The sequence below is a fragment of the Oryctolagus cuniculus genome, chromosome 11, assembly GCF_051225735.1.
Source record: "Oryctolagus cuniculus isolate XC-2025 breed Fujian yellow rabbit chromosome 11, ASM5122573v1, whole genome shotgun sequence".
In the NCBI taxonomy this organism is placed as follows: domain Eukaryota; kingdom Metazoa; phylum Chordata; class Mammalia; order Lagomorpha; family Leporidae; genus Oryctolagus; species Oryctolagus cuniculus.
In genome coordinates, this window is record NC_142877.1 from 71773636 (window position 1) to 71793635 (window position 20000).

Consider the following 20000-nt stretch of genomic DNA (forward strand, 5'->3'; position numbering starts at 1 on the left):
ATTTTTAAAACAAAAGCATCATAAGTAATTATAGCCTTATGTTCATGGGTACTCATAGAAACACATGATTTGTGTCATCAGTAACAAAGTGAAGAGTGGGCAGAGGTATAAGGGAGTGGTTTTATACACAAATGAAGTTTAAATTGCTACCAGTTTAATATTGATTTGTTATAACTTTAAGATGCTTAATGTAATTGCAGTGGTAACTGCAGAATAAGGAAAGGAAAATTAATGGGAAACCAAAGCATGGCTTCTGTTGTGTTTTGTGTAGTGACAGCAAGGGAAGAAAGGAGGAACACAAAAGCTACCACACATACAGAACAGAACAAAATTGCAATAGTCCACTGTCAGTATTTTAAATGTACATGGTTTATGTGAACCAACTGGAACTCAAAAATTGGTTAATGAAAAAAAATCTGAGTATTCATAATTGCGTGCCTGGGGGATAAGTTTTGAGAAATACATCATTAGGCGGTTTTGTAGTTGTGCAAACATAGAGTATGTTCATGAATTAAGGTACAGTATAACTAAGTGATAGAAATAATCTTATGAGACTACTGTCACTTATGCATTTGTTAACCAAAACATTATGTAGGGGGCCAGTGCTATGGCTCACTTGGTTAATCCTCCACCTGCAGCGCTAGCATCCCAAATGGGCACCGGGTTCTAGTCCCGGTTGCTCCTCTTCCAGTCCAGCTCTCTGCTGTGGCCCGGGAGGGCAGTGGAGGATGGCCTAAGTGCTTGGTCCCTGCACCTGCATGGAAGACCAGGAGGAAGCACCTGGCTCCCATCTTTAGATAGGCGCATCGCCAGCTGTAGCGGCCATTTGGGGGGTGAACCAACGGAAGGAAAACCTTTCTCTCTGTCTCTCTCCCTCTCACTGTCTCTCTCCCACTCACTGTAGCTTTACCTGTCAAATAAAAAAAAATCTGTTAAAAAAAAAAAGCATTATGTAGTGGATGACTAAATATGCTGTCTAGAAGACCACCTGTATCTAAGGACATAATTAAGCTAATTGTGAGAAGTTGGAAAAACAGGCCATGTAAATGGAAACCTAAATAAAGCAAGAGTGGCCGTTCTTAATATCAGATACAATAGAATTTAAGACTGCAACTGACATTATGTAATGATAAAAGGGCCAATTCACTAGAAACACGTTTAGCAATTATATATGCACTTAGCATTAGAGCTCTCAAACATATAAAGGAAATGAAATCAGAAATTAGCTGCAACACCATTGTAGGAGGCATCAGTGCTCCTCTGGGTGTGTACAGAACCAGACAGGATCATTAAGGAATAGAGGACTCCATATGGACCAGTTGGCCATAACAAGCATTTTCACACACACAACACTGCACCTAACAACAGCAGAATCCACATACTGCATATGGAGCATTCTCCAAGATAGACCACGTGTTAGGCCATAAGGAAAGGCCTCACAAATTTAAGAAGATTGAAATCAGAATTTTAGCAGCCAGGACTCAAACTGGTGCCCATATGGCATGCCAACACTGAAGACTGCGGCTTTACTCATTATGCCACTGTGCCAGCCCCTAAACAGTGCACTTTTTTTTTTTTAATTTATTTGACAGGTAGAGTTATAGAGGGAGAGAGAGAGAGAGAAAGGTCTTCCTGCCGTTGGTTCACTCCCCAAATGGCCGCCACGGCCAGTGCTGCGCCAATCCGAAGAGGGGACCTGGTGCTTCCTCCTGGTCTCCTATGCAGGTACAGGGGCCCAAGCACTTGGGCCATCCTCCACTGCCCTCCTGGGCCACAGCAGAGCTGGACTGGAAGAGCAGCAACCGGGACTAGAACCCGGCGTTCATATGGGATGCTGGCGCCACAGGTGGAGGATTAACCAAGTGAGCCATGGTGTCGGCCCAGCAGTGCCCTTTTAAACAACCAATGAGTCAAAGGAAAAACCACAAAAGAGAATTGAGAAAATACCTGGAAACAAAAGAAAATAGAACCACAACATACCAAACTTGTGGAATGCATTGAAAGTACAATTCAGGGGGATGTTAATTTAAATAAAAGTTGTTTTTTTTTTTTTTTTCAAATCAGCAACCTAGCTTCACACCTCAAAGAACTAGAAAAGAACAAACCACACTCAACTTCTGAACTAGCTCCTACTATGCCCTGGGAGGCAGCAGATGATGGTTCAAATAGTTGAGTCCCTGTCATATCCTTGGGAGACTTGGATTGAGTTCTTGTCTCCAGGCTTTGGCTTGACCTAGCCCTGGCTATTGCAGGTGTTTAGGGAGTGAAATGCAGATGAAAGATTCTTTCTCTTCGTCTGTGTTTGACTTTCAAATAAAATTAGTAAGACTCCTCCTCAGACTTTTTCACAGAATTGCAGAGGAGGAAACACTACCAAGTGCATTTTACGAGGCCAGCATTACCCTGATCCAAAACCGAAAACATAAGAAAACTATAGACCAGTCTCTCTGATGAATATGGATGCAACAAATTGGGTATTTGAGGGATTTACTCTAACATAATAAGGGTCAGAACAGTAGAATCATAATCGCGAATAATATACAGTTGTGTATACAAGTGGGTATACGGTTTCAGTTTTGCAAGATAAATGTTTTAGAGATCTATTTCACAACTATGTGAATATACTTAACACTACTGAGCAGTTAAAATTGATTCAGATGATAAAATGCGTTGTGTTCTTACCTGAATGATACGAGTATTATTGTAAAGAAAAACAAGATCAGACGGGGATGTCCCTGTTAAACAATGGATGTTTGGGACATTGCACAAGCCAGCTGTCATGATGTTGTAGTCAGAATGACTAAGCCACATTTCAAAGGCCATCTTCCCACCTTTACTGATACAAAGTTGAAGCCCTAGGTGGTCATTTGGCCTAGTGGTTACAATGCCTGTGTCCCATATCGTAGTACCCTGAGTTTGATTCCCAGCTCTGCCTCCAAATTCCAGACACTGCAGATGCAGACCCTGGGAAGCAGTGGTGACGGCCCAGGCGACTGGGTACCTGCCATCTAGGTGGGAGATCTGGAATTAGGTCTCATCTCCAAGGTCCAGCCTCCAAAGCTTTGCAGGCATTTGAGCAAATGAGCTTGCCAAATTACCTCTGTGTTTCAAATTTTAAAAAACTGAAGCCTCAAAAAGTACATATCATTAAAAGATGTTCATCCTCCAGTGAGCCCTTTAGGCAGGGAATTGTAAAAATATAGAGAGTTCTGGAATAGTGACTACATTGAGGTCTTCATGCTTAACAATGTAGAGCCCCATTTTTGTGATACAGTCAGTTTGTGTCCTCATATGGAAAGGGAAGGTGTAATGAACTTTTACTATAGCTTGGTATGTATCTGTTTACAGTGCCCATTTCTAAGATGCAAACAGACTCACAGTAACTCAAAGGCTGTATATATTGAAGAAACAGTGGTGATTTGGAGACATTCATTTGGCCGCTTGTGTGAAAATACTCTTTGAATATACTTATCTGTTCGGAATCCTTTGTGTGCAGATGGAATCCTTTGTGTGCAGATGAAATGGAAACCTGTTCCTTATGCGCAATCATGTAGGCGATTCCACTGATAGAATTCTGTTGTCAACATGGGAAATAGTGAACAGTGTGAACTTGGTGAGTGTTCAGATCCAAGGTCTCACCTCCCAGAAACCGCATGAAAGCAATAAGGACAGTAAAACACCTTGTAGATTAGTTTCCTAGTGCTGCCATAACAAAGTACCCCCCCCACACAACAAGAAGTCCTGGTTTCTCAGATCTGGGACCTAGAAGTTCAAAATCAATATATAAGCAGCAGGTGTTCCCTGTGAAAACTGTAATGAAGTCCTTCCTGTCCTCTTCCTATCTTCGAATGATTGGCTGGCAGTCTTCATATTCTTTGGCTTGAAGTCACCCAATTCCAGTTCTGCCTTTGTCATCAAATGCCCCTCTTGGTCTGTCTCTGACTTCCCATGACTACTACTTAGAAGGACACTATTCGTACAGCATGAGGGTCCCAGTCCAGTATGACCTCATCCTAAACCAGTTACATCCGCCATGAACCTGGTTCCAAATAAGAGATACTAGGTGGTTAGGATGTGAACATGTCTTCCATAGAACTCAAACAAGATTAGGTTTCAAATCAAAATCCTCAAGTGCCCAGATATGTGAGTAGTGTGGAAACCAGGTGTGGACAGAGAGCTGCTGGAGCTGTAGGGAAGGAGAGTTGGGTAGCCGTTCCTGGAAAGACTGTATGGTCTGAAATGCACTGTACCTATACAAAGGCACCAAAGGAAATATGTGTAAGAGCAGTAAAACTTGACATCAAAGTAACCAGAAAAACATTTCGCAGGAAAGATGAGAAGTGTAAGCAAATATCAATGCCCCCTTTTGACCCAGACAAAATGGGGAACTGCTCTGGGTTCTATATTTCAGAGGGATCCAGCTGTGTATTACAAACATAGAAACTGATTAACGAGGACTTAGGTGATTCTGTCACTTCTGATCTGCTGTTCAGTGCCAGCACAGGGCAAGTCATAGCTGTAAACGTCTGTCGTAACACCATTCAGGCCCAGGGAAATCCTCCTTAAATCCTTTGTGTGTCTTCAGAATGAAGGGTAATTATGTCCCAATACCACTCAGCTTTGTAGGTGGTACTTTCACTGACTCAATGTTATGTTTGAGTAGAGCTTGTCTCCCTGAAACTCATGTGGATGTTTAATGTCTTAACAGTTGATAGGTGAAGAGTGGAGACTTGATCTAGTTACGGCATCTAAGAGGTGGCTCTGATGAGAGGCCTTTTGGTCACTGAGGTCGTACCTGCAGAGGGTGGTTCTCACAACAAGGCTGATGACTTGGGTTCAAGTCTAGTTGCTCGCTGGGCTTCCTGGCTCACCATGTCATCACTCCTCCACACTGCCATGGCTAGCTTCCACCAGAGATGCTCTATGGGACCACCCCGTCCTGACCTTAATATCCAAACTTGGCTGAAGTAAACCTTTTCCTTCCCAGGAAGCCCCTCTTGGGTATTTTAGGTAAAGTAGTGAAAAAAATGGATGAATACACATGGCTACATAGAGCAAGGAGAATTTAATCTTTATGTTTTAAGAAATGGAAATGGCATTAATTTTTTATTAATTTGAAAGGCTGAATTACAGAGGGAGGGAGAGGAAGGGAGAGAGGTGTCTGCCATCTGCTGGCAGAATAATACCAATTGCAAAAAAACCTTTTAGAGACTAGAATAGGGTTCCCTACCTCGCCTAAAGAAAATGTAGAGGAAGTCCACGCGGGAAGCTAGCCCAGCACGTGGTGGAAGGGTCCACACCTGGTGATGAGGCTGCCTTCACAGGACAGTCATACCAAAGCTGTCAGAGCCCAAAGGGGATGAGGAGGGTCCATGAGGAAGGGTAGCCTCGGCTGGGAGTGAAGTCAGAGTCCAAGTGGGCAGGAGCCCCCGGTATGGACGGAGAACTAGTCTTGTGGTGTAGTGCAGCCCACGTGTCTGGGATTGGGTGCAGGTTGGCATGGATGTCAGAGCCTGGGGAAGGGGAAGAATGAGTGTGAGTTGCCATAGTCTGTTGGGCAAGGAGGGCATCATTGCAGGGGGCTGGCCTGGTGTGGGCTGTTAGAGCCCAAGCACGGAGAGAAGGAAGATGATGGTGTTGCAAATGGAGATGACCAAATATGAAAGAGGAAAGTGGAAGTCTGGTTCCTCATTGCCTAACAATGAGAAAAATACAGAAAGGGTGGAAATTAGAATGAGCCCCATAGTTTGAGTTGGGGTTGTAGATATATCAGGGGGCTTCAAAAAGATCTGGAAATGTGTACTACAAAAACTGCACATGGCTTTAACATAATTGGCACCAAGATAAACTACCTTTAATTCCATTTTCCCATGAACTTCTTGGAGTATAATTTTGAAGATAATTTTCCATTTCTTTTTTTTAAAACGATTGATGTATTTATTTGAGAGGCAGCGTTACAGAGGGAGAGACAGCGATTTTTGCATCCGCTGGTTCTCTCCCCAAATGGCCGCAACGGCCACTACTGGGCCAATCTGAAGCCTGGAGCTGGGGGCTTCTTTGGGTCTTGCATGTGGGTGCAGGGACCCAAGAACTTCAGCCATCTTCTTCTGCTTTCCCAGGCCATCTGAAGTGGAGCAGCTGAGACATGAACCAGAGCCCACATGGGATGCCAGCACCACAGGTGGAGGCTTGACCTACTATCCCACAGCACTGGCCCTGATAATTTTCCATTTCTTTCCACTTAGACTTAAGGGACCAGTGAAATTTCAAAATCATGCATTTACCTAGCAACAGATCTTGGCTTCTTAATGTCATATCCACTAAAAGGAATCAGGGATCTCTAGAAAAATGGCTGGTTTTGAGGCTCCTTGAGGGAAAGTGAGGGATGAGAATGTAGCATCTTGTGCCAGAAGGCACAGAGTGGGGGAGCAACATCCACAGGACCAGAACTAGCCACATGGGTACTCCCCTAACCAAATTAAGGGTATTTAGCTAATAAAGATGTGATCACACACACATACCGATGGATCAGAATACACAGCCCCCAGAAAACCCTAGCAGACATGGGCAGATGATCTTCCACACTGCCTACACCAGCCTCTTCAACAAGTGGTGTTGGGAGGGGCCAGTGATCTTTGCAATGCTGGCATTCCCCATTGGAGCCCTGGTTCAAATCTCTGCTGCTCTGCTTTCAATCCAGCTTCCTGCTAATCAGCCTGAGAAGGCAGCAGAAGGTGTCCCAAGTGTTTGGGTCCTTTCTAGCCATCTGGGAGACCAGGATGGGGTTCCTGACTCCTGGATTCAGGCTGTCTCAGACCTGGCTATAACAGCCATTTAGGGAATGAACCAATGGTTGGAAGATTTCTCTCCCACTGTCACTCTGCCTTTCAAATAAGTAAATACCAAATGGTATTGGAAAGACAATATCCACATGCGAAAAATGAAGTTTGTTTCTTAACACCACATAGAAAAATTAATTCAAAAGATTAAAGGCCTGACTGTAAGAGGTAGATCTATAAAGTACCTAAAGAAAAATAGGAAGGAAAAGTTTCAGGACACTCAGCGTGGTAAAGACTTTTTGAATGTGGCAAAAGACTCGAACAGACATTATTCCCCAAGAAGGTATCCAAATGGCCAATAAGCACATGGAAAGATGTGCGACATCACCAATCATAAAAGAAATGTGGGTCAAATCCACGGTGAGATATCACCGCACAGCCATCAGCCATCAGTTTTATAAAATGAAGTGTTCTGGAGATGGATGGTGGTATGGTTGTACAATATTCGATACCAGCGAGCTGTGCACTTAAAAATGGTTAATTGGGGCCGGTGCTGAACTAGACAACTACTTTCATTTTTTAATTTTTATTTATTTGAAAGGTACAGAGACGGAGAGAACAGGCAGATGGAGAGAGGGCTTTACCCACAACAGCCAGAATTGGACCAGAGCTGAAGCAAGGAGCCAGAAACAAAGCCCAGGTTTCTCATTGGGTATCAAGAAACCAGTCACTTGGGTCATTGCTGTTGCTTCCTAGGGTCTACATAGGCAAGCAGCTGGACTCAGAAGCTGGAGCTAGGAATCAAACCCAGGTGAAGGCATCTTAACTGCAAGGCTAAGTACCCACTCCCTAAGAGACCTGCTGTATCTATTTACCAAGCATATACCAGTTATTCCTCTGATCTGCATATTGTACAGGAATAGAGTCAGGATATGTGGTCTTTTGTGACTGGCTTCTTTATCACTTAGCATAAGGTTTTCAAGGTTTATCTATCTATTTTTTTAAGAAACTTTTTTGACAGGCAGATATATATTTTAAGATTTACTTATTTATTTACTTATTTGAAATGCAGGGTGACAGAGAGATAGACATCTCCCATTTGCTGAATCACTCTCCAAATGGCCGCAACAGCTAAGGCTGTTTGTTCTAAACAAAACCAGTAGCCAAGAACTCCATCCTGGTCTCCCACCTGGGTGGCAGGGGTCCTAGTAGATTAGCAAGAAGCTGGCCTGGAAGTGGAGCACAGGATCTCAAGCTGGCACTCCTGTATGGGATGCCAGCATTGCAAGTGGCAGCTTCACCCACTGCACCACAAGGCTGGCCCTCAAGGTTTATAGCATGTATCAGCACTTAGTGATTTGTGTCTTCCCTCTTGCTCCTGATTAACCTAGTAGAGGTTTGTCGATCATAGGATCTTTTTCAAGACTAGGTTCTGTTTTCAGTGATTTCTCTCCACTGCTTCGCATTTCCAGTTTCATACATTTAGGCTCTTAGTTTTATTATTTCTTTTCTTCTATTTGCTTTCAACTTAAATTATTCCTGTTACTCTAGTTTCCAAAGGGGAAAGCTTAGATTCCTGATTTTAAAGCTTCTTTTCTTTGAATTTATATATTTAATGCTATGTATTTCTAAATACTGCTTTTGCTAACTCCCACAAAATTTGATGTCGATTTTTAATTTTCATGTCATTCAAAGTATTTTTTCATTGCTCTTGAGATATTATCTTTGATGCAAGTGTTCTGTAGAAGTGTGTTTCATGATCATCTTGAGAGACATTTTTCCAGGTATTGAGTACTAGGTTGGCAGGTTTTGCCTTTAAACATTTTAAAGATGTTGCTCCAGTGTCTTTATGTTTGTACTGTTTCTGAAAAGAATGCCACTGTCCTCTTTTGTTCCTCTGTATGCATTTTTCTTGGCTGTTTGGAAAAATGTAATAGCTTTATTGAAATTTAATTACTCTGTCACGCAATAGACCCACTTAAACTGTACAGCTCAGTAGAAGTTAATATCTACACAGATGGTAGGTGCAGCCATCACAACTTTAGAACATTTCATCACACTTTAGCAGCCCCTTCCCATTTCTCTCCAACATCCCTAATCTTGGGCAATCGCTAATGTATTTCTGTCCCTATAGAATTTCCTGTTTGGCAGGTCATATCAACAGAATCATACAATATGTGATATTTTGTGATTGGCTTCTGTAACTCAGCATAATGTTTCTTTATTTATTTGAAGGGCAGAGTTATAGAGCATCAGAGAGAGAGGGAGCGAGGTCTATCTTCCATCTGCTGGTTCACTCCTCAGATGACTGCAATAGCCGGAGCTGTGCCAATCTGAAGCCAGGAGCCAGGAGCTTCCTTTAGGTCTCCCACGTGGGTGCAGGGGCCTAAACATTTGGCCCATCCTCTACTGCCCTCCCAGGTTACTGCAGAGAGCTGGATCAGAAGTGGAGCAGCCGGGACTTGAACCGGTGCCCATATGGGATGCCGGCACTGCAGGCAGCAGCTTTACCCACTATGCCACAGCTCCAGCCCCCAGCATAATGTTTTCAAGCTTTTTTCACACATTGTAGCATGTATCAGTTCTTTGGTTTTTTAATTTTTTTTTTTTTTGACAGGCAGAGTGGACAGTGAGAGAGAGACAGAAAGGTCTTCCTTTGCCGTTGGTTCACCCTCCAATGGCCACCGTGGCCGGCGCGCTGCAACCAGCGCACCACGCTGATCCGATGGCAGGAGCCAGGAGCCAGGTGCTTTTCATGGTCTCCCATGGGGTGCAGGGCCCAAGCACCTGGGTCATCCTCCACTGCACTCCCTGGCCACGGCAGAGAGCTGGCCTGGAAGAGGGGCAACCGGGACAGAATCCGGCGCCCCGACCGGGACTAGAACCCGGTGTGCCAGCGCCGCTAGGCGGAGGATTAGCCTAGTGAGCCGCGGCGCCGGGCTGGTTTTTTAATTTTTAAGAGGTAAATAATCTTCCATTGTATGTATTCCATTAAATGCATATACAACATTTTATTTATCCATTTTATTTCCCTCTTAAATCCATTTTTGTTTTCAGTTGATGGATGTTTGAGTTGTTATGGATATTGCTTCTGTGAACATTTGTATGCAAGTTTTTGCGTGACTGTGTTTTCATTTCTCTTTTGAAGTAAAATTTCTGGATCAGGCAATAACTCAGGACCTGACTATTTTCTGAAATAACTGTACCATTGTACATGTGGCCCAGCAGCATACAAGATTCCAGTTTCTCTACACCCTTACCAGTGCTTGTTAATATCTTTTTAATTCTATGCATCCTAGCCAGTACCTTGATTACTGTTGCACTGTAGAAAGTTTTGAAATTGAGGAGTGTGAATCCTTCAACTTACTCTTTTCCAGGTCCTTTACAATTGCAGGTTCTTGACAATTCCTTCGGGTTTTAGAATTAGCTTGTCAGTTTCCACAAGGAAGCTAGCTGGGATTCTGATTGCAGTTTGGTTGAGTCTGTAGATCAGTTTGGAGAGTATTGCTATTTTTTAAAAAACATGTATTTATTTATTTGAGAGCAGAGTAACAGAGAGACCTTCCATCCACTGGTTCACTCCCCAAATGGCTGCAACAGCTGGAGCTGGGCCAGTCTGAAGCCAGGAGCCAGGAGCTTCTTCTGGGTCTCCCACATGGGTGCAGGGGCCTAAGCACATGGGCCATCTTCTGCTTTCCTAGAACATCAGCCGGGAGGTGGATCAGAAGTGGAGCAGTGGGACTTGAACTGGTGCCCATATGGGATGCTGGCACTGTAGGTGGAGGCTTAACCTGCTATGCCACAGCACCAGCCCTGAGAGAATATTGTTATCTTAATGATGGAAATGACCTATGAACATGTGACAATTTTTAACTATGTATTTTAATTCTACCTATTATGGGCCATTGATGTTTTGATATATATACACATTGTATAATGTTCAAATCAGGGTAAGTATATCTATCTAATCAAACTTTTATCACTTCTTTGTGGTGAAAACATTGAGAATCCAGCCTCCAGCCTCCTACTTTTTTTTTGCTCAAGACTGTTGGCTACTCAGAGTTTTTTGTTAGGTTTTGTTTTCTTTGGGGGGTGGCTTAGTGCTTTTTTTTTTTTTTTTTTTTTTTTTTTTTTTTTTTTTTTTAACAGACAGAGTGGACAGTGAGAGAGAGAGACAGAGAGAAAGCTCTTCCTTTTGCCGTTGGTTCACCCTCCAATGGCCGCCGTAGCTGGCGCTCTGCGGCTGGCGCACTGCAATGATCCGAAGCCAGGAGCCAGGTGCTTCTCCTGGTCTCCCATGCGGGTGCAGGGCCCAAGCACTTGGGCCATCCTCCACTGCACTCCCGGGCCACAGCAGAGAGCTGGACTGGAAGAGGGGCAACCAGGACAGAATCCGGCGCCCCGACCGGGACCAGAACCCGGTGTGCCGTCACTGCAAGGTGGAGGATTAGCCTATTGAGCCGCGGCGCTGGCTGCTTAGTGCTTTTTAAAAATGTATTTATTTACTTCTTTAAAAGACTGAGACAGATATTTCCCATTCACTGGTTTACTTCCCAAATGCCAACAAGAGTTAAGGCTGAGCCAAGCCAAATTCAGGAAGTCAAAACTCAAATCTGGGGGCTGGCACTGTGGCTTAGCAAGTAAGGCCACTGCCTGCAGTGCTGGCATCCCATGTGGGTGCCAGTTTAAGTCCCAGCTGCTCTACTTCCAAACCAGCTCTCTGCTATGGCCTGGGAAAGCAGTAGAAGATGGCTCAAGTGCATGGGCCCCTAGAGCCACATGGGAGACCTAGAGGAAGCGCCTGGCTCCTGGCTTCGGATTGGCACAGCTTCTACCATGTGGTCAATTGGGAAGTGAACCAGTGGATGGAGGACCCCTCTCTCCCTCTGCCTTTCCTTCTCTCTAAGTGTAACTCTGACTTCCAAATAAATGGGTAAATCTTAAAAAAAAAAAAAAAAAAACAAAAAAAAAACACCTCAGTCTGGTCTCCCACACTGGGGTATGGATCCAGCTACTTAACCGTCACCTGCTGCCAGCCAGAACAGAGTAGGAAGCTGCAATGGAGAGTGGATCAGGGACTTGAACCCAAGACTGCGCTATGGGATGTGGACGTCTCAAGCGGTTGCTTCAACCCACTGCAGCTAATGCCTGCCTCAGGGTAGTAGCATTTTTTCTACTCCTGTGAAGAATGTCATTGGGATTTGGATAAGGATTGTACTGAATGTGTAGATGGCTTGGCTTAGTATGGACATTTTTTTTATTTATTTTTTTACAGGCAGAGTGGACAGTGAGAGAAAGAGAGAGACAGAGAGAAAGGTCTTCCTTTACCGTTGGTTCACCCTCCAATGGCTGCCGCGGCCGGAGCGCTGCAGCCGGCACACCCCGCTGATCCGAAGCCAGGAGCCAGGTGCTTATCCTGGTCTCCCATGGTGTGCAGGGTCCAAGCACTTGGGCCATCCTCCACTGCACTCCCTGGCCATAGCAGAGAGTGGCCTGGAAGAGGGGCAACCGGGACAGAATCCGGCGCCCCAACCGGGACTAGAACCCCGTGTGCCGGTGCCTGTATTGAGCCGCGGCGCCGGCCCAGTATGGACATTTTAATATTGATTCTTCCAATATGTGACACACGATGTCTCCATTTTTGTGCTTTAATTTTTTTCAGCAATGTTTTAGAGTTTTCAGTTATTTAGATATTTAACTTATTTCAACAATAGTTGTAGTTTTCAGAGGGTAAGTTTTGAGCTTTTTTAAAAAAAATTATTTTTTTTTATTTGAAAGAATTACAGAGAGGGAGAGAGGAAGATATATATAGAGAGGTTTCCCATCCACTGGCAATGGGCAGGGCTGAGCCAGGCTGAAGCCAGGAGCCAGGAGCTTCTTCCAGGTCTCCCACACAGGTGGCAGGGCCCAAGCACTTGGGCCAACCTCCGCTGCTTTCCCAGGTACATTAGCAGGGAGGTGGATAAGAAGTGGAGTAGCCAGGACTTGAACTGTTCCAGTATGGGATGCTGGCATTGCAGGCAGCAGCTTTACCCACTGCACCAACAATGCAAACTCCTGAGCTTTTTTGGTTAACTTATTCCTAAGTGTTTTATTCTTTCTTGTGCTATTGTAAAAGGAATTATTTTCTCATATTTGCTTTTGAATTGCTCATTGGAAATGTATAGAATACAATTGAATTTTATATATTGATTCTGTGTGCTGCAACTTTGCTGAACTCATTTATAATTCCAAGAGTTTTAAGTGGAGTCTCCAGGATTTTCTTCTTTTGATTTTTTTGTTTGCTTTATAGATTTATTCATTTATTTTCAGAGTCAGAATTACAGAGACAGAAAGAGGTCTTCCATCTCTTGTTTACTCCCCCAGATGGCTGCAGTGGCCATGGCTGGGCCAGACCAGAGCCAGGAGCTTCATACAGGTCTCCCACATGAGTGCAAGGGCCCAAGCACTTGGACCTCGATCTGCTGCTTTCCCAGGCACATTAGCAGGGAGCTGGATCAGAAGTGGAGCAGCTGGGTCTTGAACCAGCACCCATATGGGAAGCCAGCATTCCAAGGGGCAACTTAACCCAATACGCCACAACGCTGGCCCCTAGAATTTTCTACATACAAAATCATGCCATTCACGGTTAGAGGTGGTTTTGCTTCTTTCTCTCTAATCTGGGTGCCTTTTCTTTCTTTCTCTTGCCTAATTGGCCTGGCTAGCACCTTAGTACAATACTGGCTAGAAGGGGTGAGAAGGAACATCCTTGTTCTGTTCCTGGTCTTGGGGGGAAGCATCTAGTCTTTCCTCATGAAGTGTGACAGTATCTGTGGGTTTTTGTGGGTGTCCTTTATCAGACTGAAGATGTTTCTTTCAATTCCTAGGAAAACCCTTGGATGTTTTCATCATGAAAGTGGTTTGGATTTTTTTTTTTAAATGCTTTTTCTGAATCTATGGCATTTACCATGTAATTTTAAAATCTGTACATTTTATTTATATTCTGATATTAACCCAAATTTACATTTCTAGGTTACATCTGACTGGGTCATAGTCTATATTTTTTTTAATTTTTGCATATTTGTTTGCATTGTATTTGAAAGATAGGCAGAGAAAGAAACAGACAGGTCTTTTATCTACTGGTTCACTACTCCATATGCTCACAACAGCTGTATCTGGGATGACAGGAAGACAAGTGCTTGAGCCGTCACCTACTGCCTCCCAGCGTGCCTTTTAGCAGCAAGCTGGAAGGACTAGCAGAGCCAGAACCTGACCTGGGCACTCCACTGTCGGATACGGGTGTCCCAAGCCGTGTCCTGACTGCTGCACCAAACACTGCCCTGTGATTATTCTCCTGTGTTGCTGCATTCAGTGTGCTGGTATTTTTTGAGGCTTTTTATATCAATTTCTATAAGAAATATTGGTCCGTGGCTTTCTTTTTTAAAAAAACTTTTATTTACTAAATATAAATTTCCAAAGTAATATTTATGGATTACAATGGCTTTTCACCCCCATAACTTCCCTCCCACCCAAACCCTCCCCTCTCCCGCTCCCTCTCCCATTCCATTCATGTCAAGATTCATTTTTTCTTTTTTTTTAAGATTCATTTTCAATTATCTTTATATACAGAAGATCAATTCAGGATATATTAAGTAAAGATTTCATCAGTTTGCACCCACACAGAACAAAAAGTGTAAAATACTGTTTCAGTACTATTTATAGCATTAATTCACATTGAACAACACATTAAGGACAGAGATCCTAATGAGGAGTAAGTGCACAGTGACTCCTGTTGTTGACTTAACAAGTTGACACTCTTGTTTATGACGTCAGTAATCTCCCTAGGCTCTAGTCATGAGTTGCCAAGGCTAAGGAAGCCTTTTGAGTTCCCTGACTCCAATCTTTGTTAGACAAGGTCCTAGTCAAAGTGGAAGTTCTCTCCTCCCTTCAGAGAAAGGTACCTCCTTCTTTGATGCCCCGTTCTTTACACTGGGATCTCACTCGCAGTGAGATCTTGCATTTAAGTTTTTTTGTTTGTTTGTTTTTTGCCAGAGTGTCTTGGCTTTCCATGCCTAAAATACTCTCATGGGCTCCTCAGCCAGATCCGAATGCCTTAAGGGCTGATTCTGAGGCCAGAGTGCTGTTTAGGACATCTGCCATTCTGTGAGTCTGCTGTGTATCCCGCTTCCCATGTTGGATCGTTCTCTCCCTTTTTGATTCTATCAGTCAGTATTAGCAGACACTAGTCTTGTTTTGTGATCCCTTTGACTCTCAGACCTATCAGTATGATCAGTTGTGAACTGAAATTGATCACTTAGACTAGTGAGAAGGCATTGGTACATGCAACCTTGATGGGATTGTATTGGAATCCCCTGGCACATTTCTAACTCCACCATTTGGGGCAAGTCCGATTGAGCATGTCCCAAATTGTACATCTCTTCCCTCTCCTATTCCCACTGTTATATTTAACAGGGATCACTTTTCAGTTAAATTTAAACACCTAAGAATAATTGTGTGTTAATTACAGAGTTCAACCAATAGTATTAACTAGAACAAAAAAAAATGCTAAAAGGGATAAAGTATTAAATTGTACATCAACAATCAGAACAAGGGCTGATCAAATCACTGTTTCTCATAGTGTCCATTTCACTTCAACAGGTTTCCCTTTTGGTGCTTGGTTAGTTGTCGCTGATCAGGGAGAACATACGATATTTGTCCCTTTGGACTGGCTTAATTCACTCAGCATGATGTTTTCCAGATTCCTCCGTTTTGTTGCAAATGACTGGATTTCAGTGTTTTTTTACTTTCTATAGTATTCTATAGAGTGCATGTCCCATAATTTCTTTATCCAGTCTACTGTTGATGGGCATTCTTACATAGCTCTGTCCCACCCCCACTTTGATTTGAGGTATTGTTATAATACATGTTACATCTGTCATTCAACCCTAATGATGCATAACTAAAACTATTACTTTACTGTTGAACTTTTCCTTTGTTCAGTGAAACTTTGCTCCCACACTTCCTTTGCTGTGTAATATGTTTGGCAATTTTTTTGAAATGAGGCATTGTAGACTGTCTATTATACAGGCAGACCTCAGAGACATTGCAGATCTGGTTCCAGACCACTGCAGTGGAGTTAACATCACAATAAAGCAACTGACACAAATTGATTTCTCAAAACATGTAAAGTTACATTTAAATTATACCAAGGTCTACAGCATATGTAAGACCATGTGTGTCTTAATTTGAAAATATTTTATTGATTAAGGACGCTGGCATTCCTCAGAGCCTTCGGTGAGTTGTAATCTTGCTGGTGGAGGGTCTTGCTTTGATGGTGATGGATGTTGATTGATCAGAGTAGTATTGTTGAAGCTTGAAGTGGCTGCGACAATGTCTTAAAATAAGAGAGTGGCAGTTTGTGGAATTGATTGACTCTTCCCTTCATGAAGGATTTCTCTGTAGCATGTGATGCTGTTTGATAGCATCGTATCCAGAGTCGAACTTCTTTCAAAATTTGAGTCAGGAGTGAGCACAGCAGTTGTGATGCTGCTTGGAATGCCTGCATCCCAAATTAGAGACTGCTCTTTTCTAAGATTTTATTTATTTATTTGAGAGGTAGAGTTACAGACAGTGAAAGGGAGAGGAGACAGAGAGAGGTCTTCTTTCTGCTGGTTCATGCCCCAAATGGCTGCAACAGCCAGAGCTGGACTGATCCAAACCAAGGAGTCAGGAGCTTCTTCCAGGTCTCCCACGTGGGTGCAGGGGCCCAAGCACTTGGGCCATCTTCTACTGCTTTCCCAGGCCATAGCAGAAAGCTGGATTGGAAGAGGAGCAACTGGGACTCAAACCAGTGCCCATATGGGATGCCAGTGCCACAGGCAGAGGATTAACCTGCACCACAATGCCGGCCTCGACACTGCTCTTTAAATGTATATAATGTTCTAAATACTTTGTTGTCATTTCAGCAATATTTGCAGCATCTACACCAGTAGATTCCATTTCAAGAAACGACTTTTTTGCTCATTCATAAGAAGCAACTCCTCATTAAGGTTTTAATCATCAGATTGAAAGTCAAACTTACTCTTTGACCCGTGGACTACAGAATGGGTGTTGTATTAACAACCATGAAAACAATATTGATCTTGTTATACATCTATAACAATTCTTAAGTAACCAGGTACATTATCAAGGACTAGTAATATTTTGGAAGGAATGTTTTTTTTTCTCAGCAATAAGTCCCAACAGTAGAGTTAAAATATTCAGGCATCCATGTTGTATACCAGGGGCGGGGGATGTGTAGCCCACAGAATGTATAAGGCCTGAGAAATCATTTGGACTGTGTCTCCCAAAGCAACCACAGGTGTAACTCAAAATTCAATAAATCTGAGCAGGCTAATTTTAAAGATTTATTTATTTACTTGAAAGTCAGAATTACACACAGAGAGAGAATGAGAGGGAGAGAAAGAGAGAGAGCGTCCTCCATCCTCTGGTTCACTCCCTAGTCGGCTACAATGGCTGGAGCTGTGCCAATCTGAAGCCAGGAGCCATGAGCCTCTTTCGGGTCTCCGACGTGGGTGCAGGGGCTCAAGGGCTTGGGCCACCCTCCACTGCTTTCCCAGGCCATAGCAGAGAGCTGAATGGGAAGTGGAGCAGCCGGGAATCCAACCGGTGCCTATGTGGGATGCCAGCCCTGCAGGCGGCAGCCTTAACCACTACGCCACAGTGCTGGACCCCAAGCACGCTAATTTTCAAGTTGATAATTTTATATGGCCCACGACTAATGTTATAAATATGCAAATTGTCCCTGGCGGTCAAAAGGTTCCTCACCTCTGTAAGTAAATGTGCTGTCATACAGGCTGTGTTGTTCCATTTGTATAGCATGAGAATAGAGTTACTGTAATTCTTAAGGACTCTATGACATCTGTAATGGTAGGTGAACATTGACTTTAAGCTAAAGTCACCAACTGCTTTAGCCCCTAACAAGAGAGTCAGTCTGTCCTTGGGAGCCTCCAAGCCAGGTCTGACTTCTCTCCAGCCATGAAAGTCCTAGGTGGCATCTTCTTCCAGTAGAAGGCTGTTTCATCAACACTGAGATCTGTTTAAAGCAACCGCTGCCATCAGGGATCTTAGCAAGATCTTGTGCATAACCTGCTGCCTGTGGTACATCAGCACTTGCTGCTTCACTTTGCACTTTGAAGTTGTGAGATGGTATCTTTTCTTAAACCTCATGATTCAAGCTCTGCTAACTTCAGACTTTTCTTCTGCAGCTACCCCCACCTGTCTCAGTCCCCATGAAATTAAGGACAGTCCAAGCCTTGCTCTGGAATAAGCTTTGACTTTAAGGAATGTTGTGGTTGGACTGATTGTCTGTCTAGACCACTAAGACTTTCTTCATATCAGCAGTATGCTTTCATAAGTATGATGCTTTCTTATCATTCCTGTGTTCACTGGGATGGCATCTTTAATTTCTTGAAGAACTTTTCCTTTGCATTGAAAGCTTGCTGTTTGGAACAAGAGGCATAGATTTTAGTCTGTATCAGCTTTCAACATGACTTCTTCACTAAATTTAATCCTTTTTTTAAAAGATTCATTTTATTCAGAAGCAAAATTACCAAAAGAAAGAGAGATGTATTCCATCCTCTGGTTCACCCCCCAAAAAGCTAGACCCCTCCATGCTACTACTTCCTAATTCTGCCCCTGCCACAGCAGAATCTGGAAGGTCTCCCTCCTAATGGCGCTGAGCCTTTCCCAGGTAAGGTCCACTAGGATGTCGCTATGGTTGAGAGAAACCAAGGCCTGGATTACTCACTCAAAAAGATAAGAGAAAAATCTTCCAGGAGCTGCTGATGTGAGAATGGGATTGACAAATGCTGGATTATGATAGAAACCACCAATCTGGAAGACACAAGAGAGCTGAAGATGCGAAGAAACCTAGGAAGAAAGGAACCACAAACTCTGGACAGTAATGAGCCCTTTCTGGGAGAGAATTGCCTCACAGCTGTTCTCATCACTCACGAAATAGCAGGAGAAAGAAATAATAGATGGACAAAGAGAAATTGGCCAAGTTTTCATCGACAGTTCGTGGCCACACATGGGTTAGTGTGATGGAATGCATGCCAGGGACACCCAGCCACAGGGCAGAACTGGTGCCCATATGGGATGCCAGCACTTCAGGCCAGGGCGTTAACCCACCATTCCACAGCCCTGGCCTGGATGCACAGCACTGGATGCACAAGTCTGCATCCATTCGTTCACTGTCCCAGGGGTGAAGTGGTTTACTCAGGGAGAGTGAACAAAGAAATTGGGAAGAGAAGGAAAAAGCTGGGAGCGATGCCTCCTGAAGTGTGTGGCACCTCAGGTTTGTAGCACTCTCTGGAGGCAGGAGCAACAGACCAGAACATCCGAGGCCCTCCATGGTCCCACTGTCCTAGCTGGAAGTGGATCAGGAGCCAGGTGCTTCTCCTGGTCTCCCATGCGGGTGCAGGGCCCAAGCACTTGGGCCATCCTCCACTGCACTCCCGGGCCACAGCAGAGAGCTGGCCTGGAAAAGGGGCAACCGGGACAGATTCCGGCGACCCGACCAGAACTAGAACCCGGTGTGCCGGCGCCGCAAGGTGGAGGATTAGCCTAGTGAGCCACGGCACCGGAGGACTGAAGAGTAAAGTAGTGTAGCTGCCGAGGCCAGCGCTGTGTTGCAGCAGGTTAAGCTACTGTCTGCAATGCCAGCTTCCCATGTGAGTGATAGTTGGAATCCCAGCTGCTCTGCTTCTGACCCAGCTTCTGGCTAATGCACCTGGGAAAGCAGCAAAAGATGGTTCAAGTGCTTGGCTCTTGCCACCCATATGGGAGGCCAAATGGAGCTCCTGGCTTTGGCCTGGCCCATCCCTGGCCGTTGCCGCCATTTGGGGAGTGAGCCAGCACATGGAAGATCCTTTCCATCTCTCTTCTCTTGTAATTCTGCTTTTCAAATAAATGAGGTAAATCTTTTTTTTTTTTTTTTTAAGATTTATGTATTTATTTGAGAGGCAGAGTTACAGACAGGGAGAGACAGTCAACCATCTGCTGGTTGACTCCCCAAATGGCTGCAATGGCCAGAGCTGGATGGATCCCAAGCCAGGAGCTTCTTCCAGGTCTCCAAAGCACTTGTGCCATCTTGCATGCTTTCCTAGGCCATTAACAGAGAGCTCGATCAGAAGAGGAGCAGCCAGGACGCAAACCAGCACCCACATGGGATGCTGGCAT

General features: G+C 44.1%; 1 protein-coding gene across 1 annotated transcript in view; it reads right to left on the reverse strand.

Moving 5' to 3' along the window:
- Positions 1 to 17151: 17151 nt before the first annotated feature.
- Positions 17152 to 20000, reverse strand: part of LOC138844492 (uncharacterized) — a 29821-nt gene continuing 26972 nt past the window's right edge. Inside the window, exon 3 of the mRNA XM_070053186.2 lies at positions 17152 to 18259. The gene's annotated coding sequence lies outside the window, so the exon portion shown is untranslated. The remainder of the gene's footprint in view (positions 18260 to 20000) is intronic.